Below are 14,331 nucleotides of genomic sequence, written 5' to 3'. Positions count from 1 at the left end.
AAACCACCACCTCGATCCCAGAGTAAAGCCACGACGACCCCCTTCGAACCTACACATACTTCGGAAAGAATTGACCTCCCCATTGTCGTCCCTACCTCGCCCTCCAAGATCGACGTAGACCCATGATCCGTTCTCCTCTATGGCCTCTCTACAGACCCTCCACAACCACCACGACCCACCGCCATCCCCGCATGATCACACTGACACAGTGCCGGCTTAATGGTCAGCCCACATGTGCCTCTGACTATACACTGTTGAAGGCGATGCTTTTGACTAATAATGGAAAATGTTTTTCATTCAGGAATTGGGGGGGGGGGGGTAACGTATATAACTATGTTTCTTTTAATCTTTCAGTTATTTCAGTTTGAATGACACTTCAAAAGTTGATCATTATTTCTTTACTCTTTCACTTATTTCAGACTGAATGCCACTAGAGGGCTGATAATCATTTCTTTACCCTTTCAGTTATTTCTGACTGCATGATCCTTCGTGGATCCTAATTCAGCTCCAAAAGCATTCAGAATGTCTTGTTTTGGAGTACTGTCTACTGATTCGATCTCGTGTTCAAATCTCTTTGATCTCTTCCAAATACCATAAAACCACTACCTTCATCTTGTTCAGTCTCCAGTTATCTGTCTTTCTCTCTACAATTTCGTTTACCTTATGAAGGAATTCTCTCTCTCTCTCTCCCTCCTCGCTTCCCAGAGGCAATTTACGTCTGCATATGACAAGAATTGTGACTGCCAATTTTCGACATGTATCTCTTTCTTACTTTAATTACTCCTGGATACGACCTTTTTTCTTCTTCTTTTTTTCCTTTACATACAACTGTTAAAATGTTTCTTTTGTCCACCAGAGATGAGTTTACTCTTTTTTTCTTTGCCTCGCAGTTCTCATTAGCTGTATTTCCTTTCCACAAAGTTCCTTTTAGTCCATGTTCTTCTCGACAGGATCGAGACGACCTCCGTAAGGAATCCAGGCTACCTAACCACGACTAGCGAGAGCCACTTGCCCGCTCTACAACCCCATACACACACACACACACACACACACACACACACACACATAAACAACTCACTCACTGGCCCCTCCTTTCCTACGAGAAGAGGAGAAAGAGAAGGAGGAAAAAGGGGAAGAGGAGGAGAAGGAGGAGAGGAAGAAGCAGATTGAGGAGGTGGTGGACGAGGGTGGCAGCAGAGGAGGAGGAGGAGGAGGAGGTGGTGGACGAGGGTGGCAGCAGTGCTGAAGAAGACGTATGACCCTCGCCGAAAAATATTTTTCGGCGGTTCGAACACTTGAAGACTCCACTCCATCATCCTTCCATCACTGCTACACTCCACTCACTCCATCAAACCCCTCCACATCTGCTACACTCCACTCACTCCATCAAACCCCTCCTCCATCCGCGGCTACACTCCAATCACTCCATCAAACCCTTCCACATCTGCTACACTCCACTCACTCCATCAAACCCCTCCTCCATCCGCTGCTGCTCCATTCCACCTCTGCTATACGGTGGACACCAGAGACGAGACAGCTTAGTCAACCCTTCACAATATTAACTGGTCGTCATTTGAAATTAAATTACTGTAAGGTACGAAAGACTGACGTCATATGCAGAAACAGTGATGGCGAAGAAAGTGACTGAACAGTGAAAGAAATCTTATCAGTTGTCGAGAACCTTCGAGAAGCTGGCCCAACATGGAAGCGATTAAAAAAAAAAAACAAATAAACGCTAAGAGGACGAGGCATATTTTCGTTCCCAATTAAACGAATTAACTGTGAAAAAAAAAATACGTCTCCTTAAACGGATTACAATCAGAATTAAAAATACGGGTTTATGAAGCGAGTCTTAAGTTTGTGTCGTATTTTTTTTGGCTTGTGTCGTATTTTTAAGGTGGTGTCCGAAGACAATTCGTGTCTGAGAATTTTCATTAAATTTCCGTAGTATTTTGGATACCACAGATACAACGACTCCCCATGTTTCGAGCCGATGTCTTTTTCCTTAAACTCTCGCAACTGTTTTGGAAAAGAGTTTTGCGATCTATTCCCACGACCACGATATAGTATATCAATATATAAAAGTCGAAGTTATCTAAAGATAAAAACATGTTTCAAAGTGAAGATGAACAAGAAATCAATATCCCAATTGTGGAATGAAAAATTCCTCCACACTATTTTTCTCATTCTAAATTCGTGTAAAAAGAAAAAAAAATAAGGTTGATTGACGAAACTGGAGATGTAAGGTTTGATTGATGTAGCTGATGATGTGTTGATGATGTAGATGATATATGTGGCAAATGATGTGTGTGGGGGAGGAGGGAAGGACCAGTTGGACTGAAGACTTGAATCGTGTTAAGTTCACCACTAGGCTACGGGGGTAGGTACAAAGCATGCCCCCGAAACAGGCTTATTAAAGTAAGTGAGAAAGAACACAATTTATATTAACATTCGTAATAAACTGAAACTATAATACTATAATCTCCACTATACATTAACCCGAAACTCCCACAGGTATGGCTCGAACACGTAAATGACAAAAAGAACGATATACAATTGTGGCAATTCTTGCAAGCGTAGCCACCCGTCGTTGCCTAGTTTCTTTAACCTAACGTGTAATGTCTGCTACCACATGAGGTCTGGGGGATTATATTTACGGTTTCCGGCCACCACCAACTACTACCACCAACTACTACCACAAACAACCATCCTTCCTTCAACTCTAGACCACCTCTATAATTATCAACGTTCGTATAATGACCATTGAAATATAATCAGTCAGTCACCACACATTTAAAAATTAAGAGGACGCGTTTTCTATACACTTCCTAGACGACTTTTTTTTTTAAGTGTGATGGGATTTGTCGTTTATATATACGAACCATTCGTTATTATCTAAGTACTGTAATGCGAGGTGGCAGCTCCATTACAGTTATCGAGATGGGACTTTCGTTTCGTTCTCGATCTGTCTCTGATGGAATTCAATCGTTGAGAACAGAGCGGATATATGAGAGTGAAAGAAGTGACCTTCACAAGCACAGCAACACTTCGTATATGGAGCGGATATTACACTAATTCTCGCCCTCTGTATTATAAGACGCACAACACTGCCATTTCTAAGTTCACAACTGACAACTAAAAGATTTGTCGTAATGTCGCAACGGAAACATAACTTCAGGAAAACCATGTTTGATATCATATTTTCCATAAAAAAAAACAAATAAACAAACCTTCACTGCTGGTTACACACACACACACACACACACACACACACACACACACACAAACACACCTCAGAGCCCACTACACTAAAGTTACACACACACATCCGACCAGTATTGACACCCCAGGCACACACACACACACACACACACACACACACACACACACACACCCAACCTGTGCCAGTAATGGCACCCCGGGCATACACACACCCGACCTGTGCCAGTAATGGCACACCAGGCACACACACACACCCGACCTGTGCCAGTAATGGCACCCCAGGAACACACACACACACACACACGCACACACCTAACCTGTGCCAATAATGGCACACCCTAAAACGGACCGTCATTAACAAAAGTCCGTGATGAGTTAAATGATGGCGAATTATTACACACACTCTATGAACTGGCATTTTTTTTTTTCTGCCTATCCTGGATCCACTCATACTGGTAATGATAGAAAAAGAAATTGGCAATATCGTTCCATCCATGAAGTTAACGTATCATTAAGATGCCAAACGAGTCTACCCTCGTTTATGCTCTCTCTCTCTCTCTCTCTCTCTCTCTCTCTCTCTCTCTCTCTCTCTCTCACACACACACACACACACAACACACACACACACACACACACACACACACACCACACGGGATCACTACACGTTTCGCGACTCGTTATTAATCATTTTCAATCTCTTTTATCCTCCGTGTGTGATAAATGCCATCGCCAATACTATAATTTATACCCAGTCCATCAAAAACTTCCTTCGTATTATATCTGTATACACATAAATACGCACAGTTATGATTTACGAACGTACAATCCTGATGGTAACATTATATAAGAGCGAAAAATCGTGCCGATTTCTTTGCCGATTTTAACCTTAGTCCCGCTCTCCATATTCTTATGCATTACTACGCGGTAAATAATCATCAAACGGGCAATATATAATTTACAAAAAAAAAAAAAAAAAATGCCTAATTTTAAATGGATGTTTCCCTCCTTTTATTGTCTTTTGTCTTTTTTTGTTGAGCAACGGACGACACATGTAACACAGAAAACCTCAACGGGCACAAGACACTGGTCTGAGTGTGGATGTATGTGTGTGTGAGAGAGAGAGAGAGAGAGAGAGAGAGAGAGAGAGAGAGAGAGAGAGAGAGAGAGAGAGGAATATACGACTTATCAACACGAAAAGATGGTGGTCGGACGCGCCTGAGCGCCATTTCAACTGGGTCGCTGAGTTCGTCTCTCTCTCTCTCTCTCTTTCTCTCTCTCTCTCTCTCTCTCTCTCTCTCTCTCTCTCTCTCTCTCTCTCTCTCTCTCTCTCTCTCGTGTTGTCCAAACTCTCTCTCTCTCTCTCTTTAAGTTTCCTTCCTCGCTTTCAAATTTCCTTCGACACTTTCAATTTCGTTTTGGGTTGGGAAATCCATCAGGGCGCCATGTGTGATTTACGGCTGGCAGGGGGGGACGAGGGAGGGAGGGAGGGAGGGAGGGAGGGAGGTGGAGGGAGGCGGGGTCAGTCAGTTCCGGCAGGGGAGGGTGCAGGGGGGAGGGAGGGAGGGGACAACAACAGGGCAGGGGGGACCTGACAGGAACAGGATAGAATCCCTTTGCAGTCGTTCTTCGAGGAGGCTGTACCCTCCTCCTCCTCCTCCTCCGTCAACCAGCGATGATACAGCCACAAGCAAGAGGAGTACGGTAACACACACACACACACACACACACACACACATGTATATACATACACGTCCACACACGCACATATACATACCTATACATTTCAACGTATACATATACATACCTACACAGAAATATACATATATACACATATACATAATTCATACTTGCTGCCTTCATCCTTTCCCGTCGCCACCCATGAAATGGCAACCCCCTCCCCCCGCGTGCGCGTGAGGTAGCGTTATGAAAGACAACAAAGGCCACATTCGTTAAACACATATATATATATATATATATATATATATATATATATATATATATATATATATATATATATATATATTTATATTTATAGTATTATTATACTTTGTCGCTGTCTCCCGCGTTTGCGAGGTAGCGCAAGGAAACAGACGAAAGAAATGGCCCAACCCCCCCCCCATACACATGTATATACATACGTCCACACACGCAAATATACATACCTACACAGCTTTCCATGGTTTACCCCAGACGCTTCACATGCCTTGATTCAATCCACTGACAGCACGTCAACCCCGGTATACCACATCGCTCCAAATCACTCTATTCCTTGCCCTCCTTTCACCCTCCTGCATGTTCAGGCCCCGATCACACAAAATCTTTTTCACTCCATCTTTCCACCTCCAATTTGGTCTCCCTCTTCTCCTCGTTCCCTCCACCTCCGACACATATATCCTCTTGGTCAATCTTTCCTTACTCATTCTCTCCATGTGCCCAAACCATTTCAAAACACCCTCTTCTGCTCTCTCAACCACGCTCTTTTTATTTCCACACATCTCTCTTACCCTTACGTTACTCACTCGATCAAACCACCTCACACCACATATTGTCCTCAAACATCTCATTTCCAGCACATCCATCCTCCTGCGCACAACTCTATCCATAGCCCACGCCTCGCAACCATACAACATTGTTGGAACCACTATTCCTTCAAACATACCCATTTTTGCTTTCCGAGATAATGTTCTCGACTTCCACACATTCTTCAAGGCCCCCAGAATTTTCGCCCCCTCCCCCACCCTATGATCCACTTCCGCTTCCATGGTTCCATCCGCTGCCAGATCCACTCCCAGATATCTAAAACACTTTACTTCCTCCAGTTTTTCTCCATTCAAACTCACCTCCCAATTGACTTGATCCTCAACCCTACTGTACCTAATAACCTTGCTCTTATTCACATTTACTCTTAACTTTCTTCTTCCACACACTTTACCGAACTCATCGACTCCATTCCCCAGATGGGATGATGAACAGCTGGGTTGGCCTTCATGAACTGTGGTCTGCTGCAGGCCGCTCCAGAATGCAAACACCCGACCAGTTTGATCCACTGACAACGGTCGATACAGAGGTGTGTGTGTCTGTCTCTCTGTCTGTCTGTTATATACGAGTCTCTCTCTCTCTCTCTCTCTCTCTCTCTCTCTCTCTCTCTCTCTCTCTCTCTCTCTCTCTCTCTCTCTCTCTCCCTTCTTCTTCATAACGACTTCCCCGCCTCATGGGGGGGATTCATTAACATAATCCTAACACACACATTATGCACGCCTAAGAATATCTTCACGTCTTGCACAGATCCCAACTCGCTCGCTCTCAGGGAAGACATTATTATTTCCCTGCTAAAACACATCCCAGCATTTTAGCGCACAGGTTGGAAACGAAGTTATTGCTTCTTTTTTTTTCTTCTCTTTTTATTTCGTTCCTTTCTCTTTTTTTTTCGTAGTCACGGGTTATTAGCCTGGTATTGGCAATCGAATGTGATGTACCATTACCAGATGATTACATTACTGGTGCGCTGTGATTGGCTACGGCTCATCATGACGTTTGCGACGTCATGTGCTGCCATTGGGCGTTGCTTCTTGTGGCGCTTGTTGACGCATTGTGCTGTGATTGGCTATTGCTTCTTGTGGTGCTTGTGATGTATTGTGTTGTGATTGGGTATTGCTTCTCGTGGAGCTTGTGACGTAATGTGCTGTGATTGGGTATTGCGTCTCGTGGAGCTTGTGACGTAATGTGCTGTGATTGGGTATTGCTTCTTGTGTGGGGGGGCTTGTGACGTATTGTGTTGTGATTGGGTAATGCTTCTCGTGATGCTTGTGACGTATTGTGCTGTGATTGGGTACTGCTTCTTGTGGGGCTTGCGACGTCATGAATGTTAATGGCTTATCAAGGTGTATGTGATGTACTTGTGCTGTGATTGGCTTTGGCTTATTGAGGGATTTGTAACGTAGTGTGGTGTGATTGGCTATGGCTCCCGTGACGTCTGCGGAGTAATGAGCTATGAGTGGCTATGGCTTACTATGACGTTTGTGATATCGTGTGACGTGATTTTTGTCTTATCGTGACGTACAGTGTATAAAGTAACAGAAAAAAAAAATGAAAAATACATTATTTCGTGATTTAAAAACGTGAAATCACACGAAATACGTTACAAGTCTTCCACGGCCAAAAATCACATGAAATACGTTACAAGTCTTCCACGGCCAAAAATCACATGAAATACGTTACAAGTCTTCCACGACCAAAAATCACATGAAATACGTTACAAGTCTTCCACGACAAAAAAATACGATGATTAACTCCTAAGTTTAAAGGCTCCTCTCCCTAATAGTTAGGGCGGGGTCGTTAAGATGCACCGTAACTACCCAAACTACCCAAAACTTTACGTACAAACGACCCGACCCAAACCAGCCGAGGGATGGCCTCTCCCTCCCCTTCTCTACCCCCCCACCCCAACACCACCCTCCACCCCCTTCCTAATGGGTTATGCATCAGCGACTTCAGCATCGATGTGCCGGGCTTGTATATATATATATATATATATATATATATATATATATATATATATATATATATATATAGATATATAGATAGATAGATAGATAGATAGATAGATGGATAGATAGATAGATAGATAGATGGATAGCTGGGAGGGTCCCTCCCCTGGGTGGGTTCCCTTCCCAGGGTGGGTTAGGTTCCTTCCCCAGGGTGGGTTCCCTCCCCAGGGTGGGTGGGTTCCTTCCCCAGGGTGGGTTAGGTTCCTTCCCCAGGGTGGGTGGGTTCCTTCCCCAGGGTGGGTTAGGTTCCTTCCCCAGGGTGGGTTCCCTCCCCAGGGTGGGTGGGTTCCTTCCCCAGGGTGGGTTAGGTTCCTTCCCCAGGGTGGGTGGGTTCCTTCCCCAGGGTGGGTTCCCTCCCCAGGGTGGGTGGGTTCCTTCCCCAGGGTGGGTGGGTTCCTCACCAGGTGGGTTAGGTCCCTACCCCCCTCCCTGGTTGCCGGCCTGCCACTGGCGACTTATGGCAACACAAGGCGCCACGGAAGGGGAAGGGGAGTTGATGGAAGGAAAGGGGAGGGGAGGGGAGGGGAGGGGAGGGGAGGGGAGGGGAGGGGAAGGGAGGGAGAGGGTAGACAATAGTTGTGAGAGGGAGGACTCAGACGGGGAAGACAGAAGATGCAATCACAGGACAGGCAGGGGAGTGGGGAGAGGCAGGGGAGTGGGGAGATGTTGGGGAGTGAAAAGATGCACAAGAGTGGGGAGAGGCAGTGGAGTGGGGAGATGCAGTGGAGTGGGGAGATGCAGTGGAGTGGGGAGAAGCAGTAGAGTGGGGAGAGGCAGTGGAGTGGGGAGAAGCAGGGGAGGGGGGAAATGCAGAGGAGTGGGGAGAGGCAGGGGAGCGGGGAGATTTAAACGAGTGGGGAGAGGCAGGAGAGTGGGTAGGAATAGAGTTGAGAGATAAAGGTGAGTAGGAAGAGGCAGGGGAGTATAGCGAGGAAGGGGAGTAGGGAGAAGCAGAGGAGTAGGGAGAGGCAGAGGAGTGGGGAGATGCAGTGGAGTGGGGAGAGGCAGGAGAGTGAGGAGAAGCAGTAGAGTGGGGAGAGGCAGTGGAGTGGGGAGAGGCAGTGGAGTGGGGAGAAGCAGGGGAGGGGGAAATGCAGAGGAGTGGGGAGAGGCAGGGGAGCGGGGAGATTTAAACGAGTGGGGAGAGGCAGGAGAGTGGGTAGGAATAGAGTTGAGAGATAAAGGTGAGTAGGAAGAGGCAGGGGAGTATAGCGAGGAAGGGGAGTAGGGAGAAGCAGAGGAGTAAGGAGAGGCAGGGGGAGTAGGGAGAAGCAGGGGAGTAGGGAGAGGCAGGAGAGTAAGTAGAGGCAGGGGAGTGAGAGGCAGGAGAGTAGGGAGAGGGTGGGGAGTGGGGAGAGGCAGAAACGTAGGGAGAGGTATGGGGGGGAGGAGGAAGAGGCAGGGGAGTAGGAAGAGGTAGGGAAACAGGGATAGGCAGGGGAGGAGGAAGAAGCAAGGAAGTGAGGAGAGGCAGGGGAGTGCGGAGGGGAAGTACAAAGAGAGAGAGAGAGAGAGAGAGAGAGAGAGAGAGAGAGAGAGAGAGAGAGAGAGAGAGAGAGAATTTTCGATTCGGTTTCCCTTCCTTAACCTTATTCCTCTACGTACACTTCTCTCTACTCTCTCTCGACCAATTGTAAACCACATATCTCTTTTATATCCCCAGTTCTTGGTCACACTAGGTCACACTATCGCTGACTTAGGTCATACTATCGCTGAATTAGGTCACGTTATCGCTGAATTAGGTCACACTATCGCTGAATTAGGTCACACTATCGCTGAATTAGGTCACACTATCGCTGAATTAGGTCACATCATCTCTGAACCTTGATTTCGAAGAAAACTGGAAGACAGAGTACGACGTTTACTGACGGAGAGGTGACATGATACCCCTGGGGAAACTTTGGGGTATCGGGGCCGGAACATTCAGAAGGGCAAGAGGCGTGCATCGGATAGAATGAATCGGATCTCCATGCTATATGGGCAGCGACGTGCTGGAGCAAGGCACATGAAGCAGTCGGAGTAAAGTAAGGTTAGAACGGGAGAAGCAATTATGGAAAATCCGGCAGAGGAGACGGAAACACGGAAAGTCCCAAGGAAAATTATGCTAAAATGCTTTTTCCGAAGGAACTGAAGGTCGTCTTAGAAGGGCTCGAGAGGAGAGAAGCGGCTCGGTCTTGCTGGACGAAGGAAGTGCGCGAAGTATACAACAGAATGATGAAGCTCAAGAGAAGACAAGAGAAGAGAAGAGAAGAGAAGAGAAGAGAAGAGAAGAGAAGAGAGGACAGCGCACAGATTGTCTTTAGGAGGAAGAGGAAGAGGAGGACGAGGAGGAGGAGAAAGAGGAACTTGAAAAGGAAGAGGAGGAAGAAGGAGACCTGGGCGAAGAGCCGAAACCAGAGGATAGCTTAACTGGAAGCTTTTAAAAGCTAATGGAATGTGTCGACGGGAGAGAGAGAGAGAGGCAGGCTGGCTGGCTGGCAGGGAGAGTGAGTGACAGTAGGAGACCTTGTGAGCCGCACGGGGGTCGAGTATGTACATCAAGCTTAAGCAGAGCCAATAATGGCCTTCGACGGTATGTGATTTACAAGCTTAAGCTGAGGGAGATCTAGTAAGGACTGACGACGGCAGGTGATCTAAAAGATTAAGCTGAGAGAGATCTAGTAAGGACTGACGACGGCAGGTGATCTAGAAGCTTAAGCTGAGGGAGATCTATTAAGGACGAACGACGGTATGTAATGCAGCTTAAGCTGATGGAGATCAAGTAAGAATTACTATGGTAGGTGATCTAAAAGCTTAAGCTGAGGGAGATCTAGTAAGGACTGACGACGGCAGGTGATCTAGAAGCTTAAGCTGAGAGAGATCTATTAGGGACTGACGACGGAAGCAAGCTGAGGAGGAGGAGGAGGAGGAGGCATCAGAGATTCCCCCCCACACCCCTCCTCCTTCCCCAAGCCCCCACCAACGTCCCCAGCCTCGACTACCCCCACATTAGCTCCGCTCACAACCTCAACTATGGCTCACACCGTTACCCGTAATGAGCGGCTCCGACACCGACTACTTTACCCCAACTCAAACGAGTCAACAACAATCTCTCTCTCTCTCTCTCTCTCTCTCTCTCTCTCTCTCTCTCTCTCTCTCTCTCTATCTATCTATCTATCTATCTATCTATCTCTCCCAAAACCCCCTCCAGTGGTGGAAGCCCACTTCGGAAAACCTCTTCAAGTTCCAGTAGTATCTTCCAGGATCCTATCCACCGGTTGAAGCCTTTTTCGGAAGCCAAGTTCCAGGGTCTGCCAAGGACCTCCCCTCCCTCCTTTTTACTGGCCTTAAAGCCTCTATATCGGAAACCTTCAAGAACCACACTGCTCACCCACACCCCCATTTCGGTCCCTCTGCAATCCTGAGGATTGCAAGCCTTCAACTACACCTTCCTCCAGGCCGGTTGCCCGATTGGACCCCGTGTCGTCTCGAAACGTCTTTATCACCAAGGCCAATTCCACTGTCTGTCCCAGCTGGGCAGTTGGCTCTTAATTACCGGCAGCAGTTAAGGCCTTGTATCATCCCCTCCACCCGAGGTGAGATTGTCTCCAGCCGTGTAGGGGTTTACGACCTCCTAATTCCTGGATCCATTTGAAGGGCGTCAGGTTCTCCAGCGGCTCGAAGCAGCACCAGCCTCCCCCAGCAGGACGTCTTCTTGTTGGCTGACGAAGGGAAATTACGAAAGACGACCTTGAGTAGATAGTTGGACTGCGAGTAGATAGATGGACTCCTGGATTCGTTCAGGTCTCGGCTCGCAATTTTTTTTTTTTTTTTTATACTGAGCTTAAGATAAATTCCTTTCTTTTTATTTGTGTATTTAATAATTCGATCAACTCATTTAAGTGTCCTGTGTCGCCCAGGTAGCCGGGCGCCCTTCTGCGGGTTCGAATCCGACCTGTGATATATATATATATATTCATTTATAATTATCATACTTAACCGCCGTCTCCCGCGTTAGCGAGGTAGCGCAAGGAAACAGACGAGGAAATGGCCCAACCTACCCACATACACATGTATATACATAAACGCCCACACACGCACATATACATACATATACATTTCAACGTATACATACATATACATACATACACATGTACATATTCATACTTGCTGCCTTCATCCATGCTCCCAGACAACAACCAGTTTCCCGTCAACGCTCAGGATGTATTACCCAACACAACAACACTATGAACACCTAATGAACACATCCCAAGACCCTTTATACCCATGGTGCAACTACAACAATGACGATGAGGAACACTAACACATCATCACTACACTTTATGACCTGTGTGGTCCTGCCTGGTAGACGTGGCTGGCTTCCCGGGCGCTGCGGGAGCTAAATAAAGATAACTGGGACTCCTGGAATATATATATATATATATATATATATATATATATATATATATATATATATATATATATATATTAGGACCCTCAGTGATCCAGGGCCCCCCTACAGCTTCCACACTGCGCTCTACAGTCAGTAGCAGGGAGAGGATGGACTCCTTTGAAGAAGTTCCCTGACGAGATTGTAACTCTCGTCTTCGTCCATTAACAATGACGCTGCCCCGTCAAATGTGACCTTTCACTCATAGTGTGACCTCGAACAAGAAGCAGCAGTGCTAGCAACGCCAACCAATGGCGACAGTGGTGTCCAGCAGCATCCACAACTGGAGGAAGAGGAGGAGGAGGAAGAGGAGGAGGAGGAGAGGAAGAGGAGGAGGAGGAGGAGGAAGAGGACATGCATGAGAAGAAGAGGTTAAGTTAACCAACAAAAGGTAAGTTAACAACCCACTGCAAAACCCTAACAACCATGAGTGCCACAGTAATAACAAACTTAATGAATAGCTAAATGGTTGGTTAGTCGTTTGGTTTGGTCAACTTTAGGCTATTCCCACTCATAGAGAATAACTAGAAATACTTCATTCAGTTGATTAAAGCTAACTGGAAGACTGTATACACGCTCTCACTGCATCTGTGACCTTTCCATAACAAGACAGTGTACATACCTGACGCAGGCAGCTGTGTTGTATGTAACTCAAGTTGTTGGCTAGGCTCCTCTTGGTAATACCATCTCCATTTATTCACTTGCAGTAGTTTTAAAACTATTGTCTACTCGTGAAAATAATCACTTTCAACAGTATCGTACCATAAGTCTAAACAGTGATGTTCAACACTGTTGCACACCGTTTCAAAAGTCTTCACTTTTAACACTTTCATACGCCCTCCAGAAGTGATACTTTTAACACTGTAGTACACTTGTCAAAATAGACACTTTCCACACTTGTCGTACGTCTTTCAAAATTATCATTTTCAGCACTGCTTTACACATATTTAAAGTTTTGTTCAATAGTGTTGTGAACTTTTCGAAAATGGTTCCCTCCAGCATGACTGTACACAAAATAATCACTTTAAACAACGTCGCACGTCCTCTGAAACCCTCCTTGTACTTTAAACACAGACCCACGCTTGCTTCTCCACGGTTCTAGCGATAAAGAAATATATTTGCGAAATACAGAGGCTGTCCGTCAGAAGTTCGAACGTCCGTGAAGTACAGTAAGTCGCGGAACAAGCGATCCGACGCGCTTAACGTACGGGTGAGAGAAAAACGAGCACCCCTGCGCACGCGTCGCTGGGCACTGGTAAGTTAACCGTCAACACGTCGTGACGTCAAGAAGCAGATATTGTTGCCACAGTAATGGTCGCTAATTACTGAATTGGCGAGCTACCAATTCGCTGCAGAACGTGTCTACATCTGCGAAAATCTGTTTCACCAAAGTCAATGCAAGTTAGATGCTTGGAAGAAGTTGATATAGTGAGATGGATGACAAAAAAAGAATGAAAAAAAATCTCAAAAGAGGTAAATTTTTAAGCGTGATATGCGAACGGACGTTCGTGTTTACACTAAATTTTGAGTTGATGTATTATGACAGGGATTTTGTTTTGATAATCTATTTGCCAACAGTAATTAAATTCACTGATTGTACATTATCATTATTATCACTGTTATTATCATCAATATTTATTATTATTATTATCATTATTATTATTATTATGATTATTGTTATTATTATTATCATTATTATCATTATTATTATTATTATTATCATTACTATTAGTATCATTATTATTACTATCATTATTATTATTGTTATCATTATTATTATCATTATTATTACTGTAATTATTATCATTATTGTTGCCTCTCCCGCCTTAGCTAGATAGTGTAAGGAAGAGACAGGTGAAGGAGCCTGGCTATCGCCTTAGGCACAGGAGCAGGGTAAGTCTGGCTCCCAGGACGAAATGTGGTGCTGGTCATCCCCTCTCTATAAACCACCACCACCACCACTACCACAGCCGCTGTGTTACGTGTGCGTATGCGTGTGGGTGTGTATGTGTGTGTGTGTGTGTGTGTGGGTTGGGGGGGGGGGGGGGCAAAGCTCAACATGTCGGCGTCCATACCTACCCGCCAGGCTGACACACACACACACACACACACACACTCACCTGGCCAGGTGGG

General features: G+C 45.8%; 1 protein-coding gene across 1 annotated transcript in view; it reads right to left on the bottom strand.

Moving 5' to 3' along the window:
• The window catches only part of LOC139758338 (uncharacterized), a 266,694-nt gene extending 253,728 nt beyond the window's left edge, over nt 1–12,966 (bottom strand). The window contains exon 1 of the mRNA XM_071679642.1: nt 12,821–12,966. The gene's annotated coding sequence lies outside the window, so the exon portion shown is untranslated. The remainder of the gene's footprint in view (nt 1–12,820) is intronic.
• Between the last annotated feature and the right edge of the window lie 1,365 nt (nt 12,967–14,331).

This window comes from Panulirus ornatus, chromosome 2 (assembly GCF_036320965.1).
Source record: "Panulirus ornatus isolate Po-2019 chromosome 2, ASM3632096v1, whole genome shotgun sequence".
NCBI classification, from domain to species: Eukaryota; Metazoa; Arthropoda; class Malacostraca; order Decapoda; family Palinuridae; genus Panulirus; species Panulirus ornatus.
Note: the sequence above shows the minus strand (reverse complement) of the source record. Positions and strands in the feature narration are given on the sequence as shown.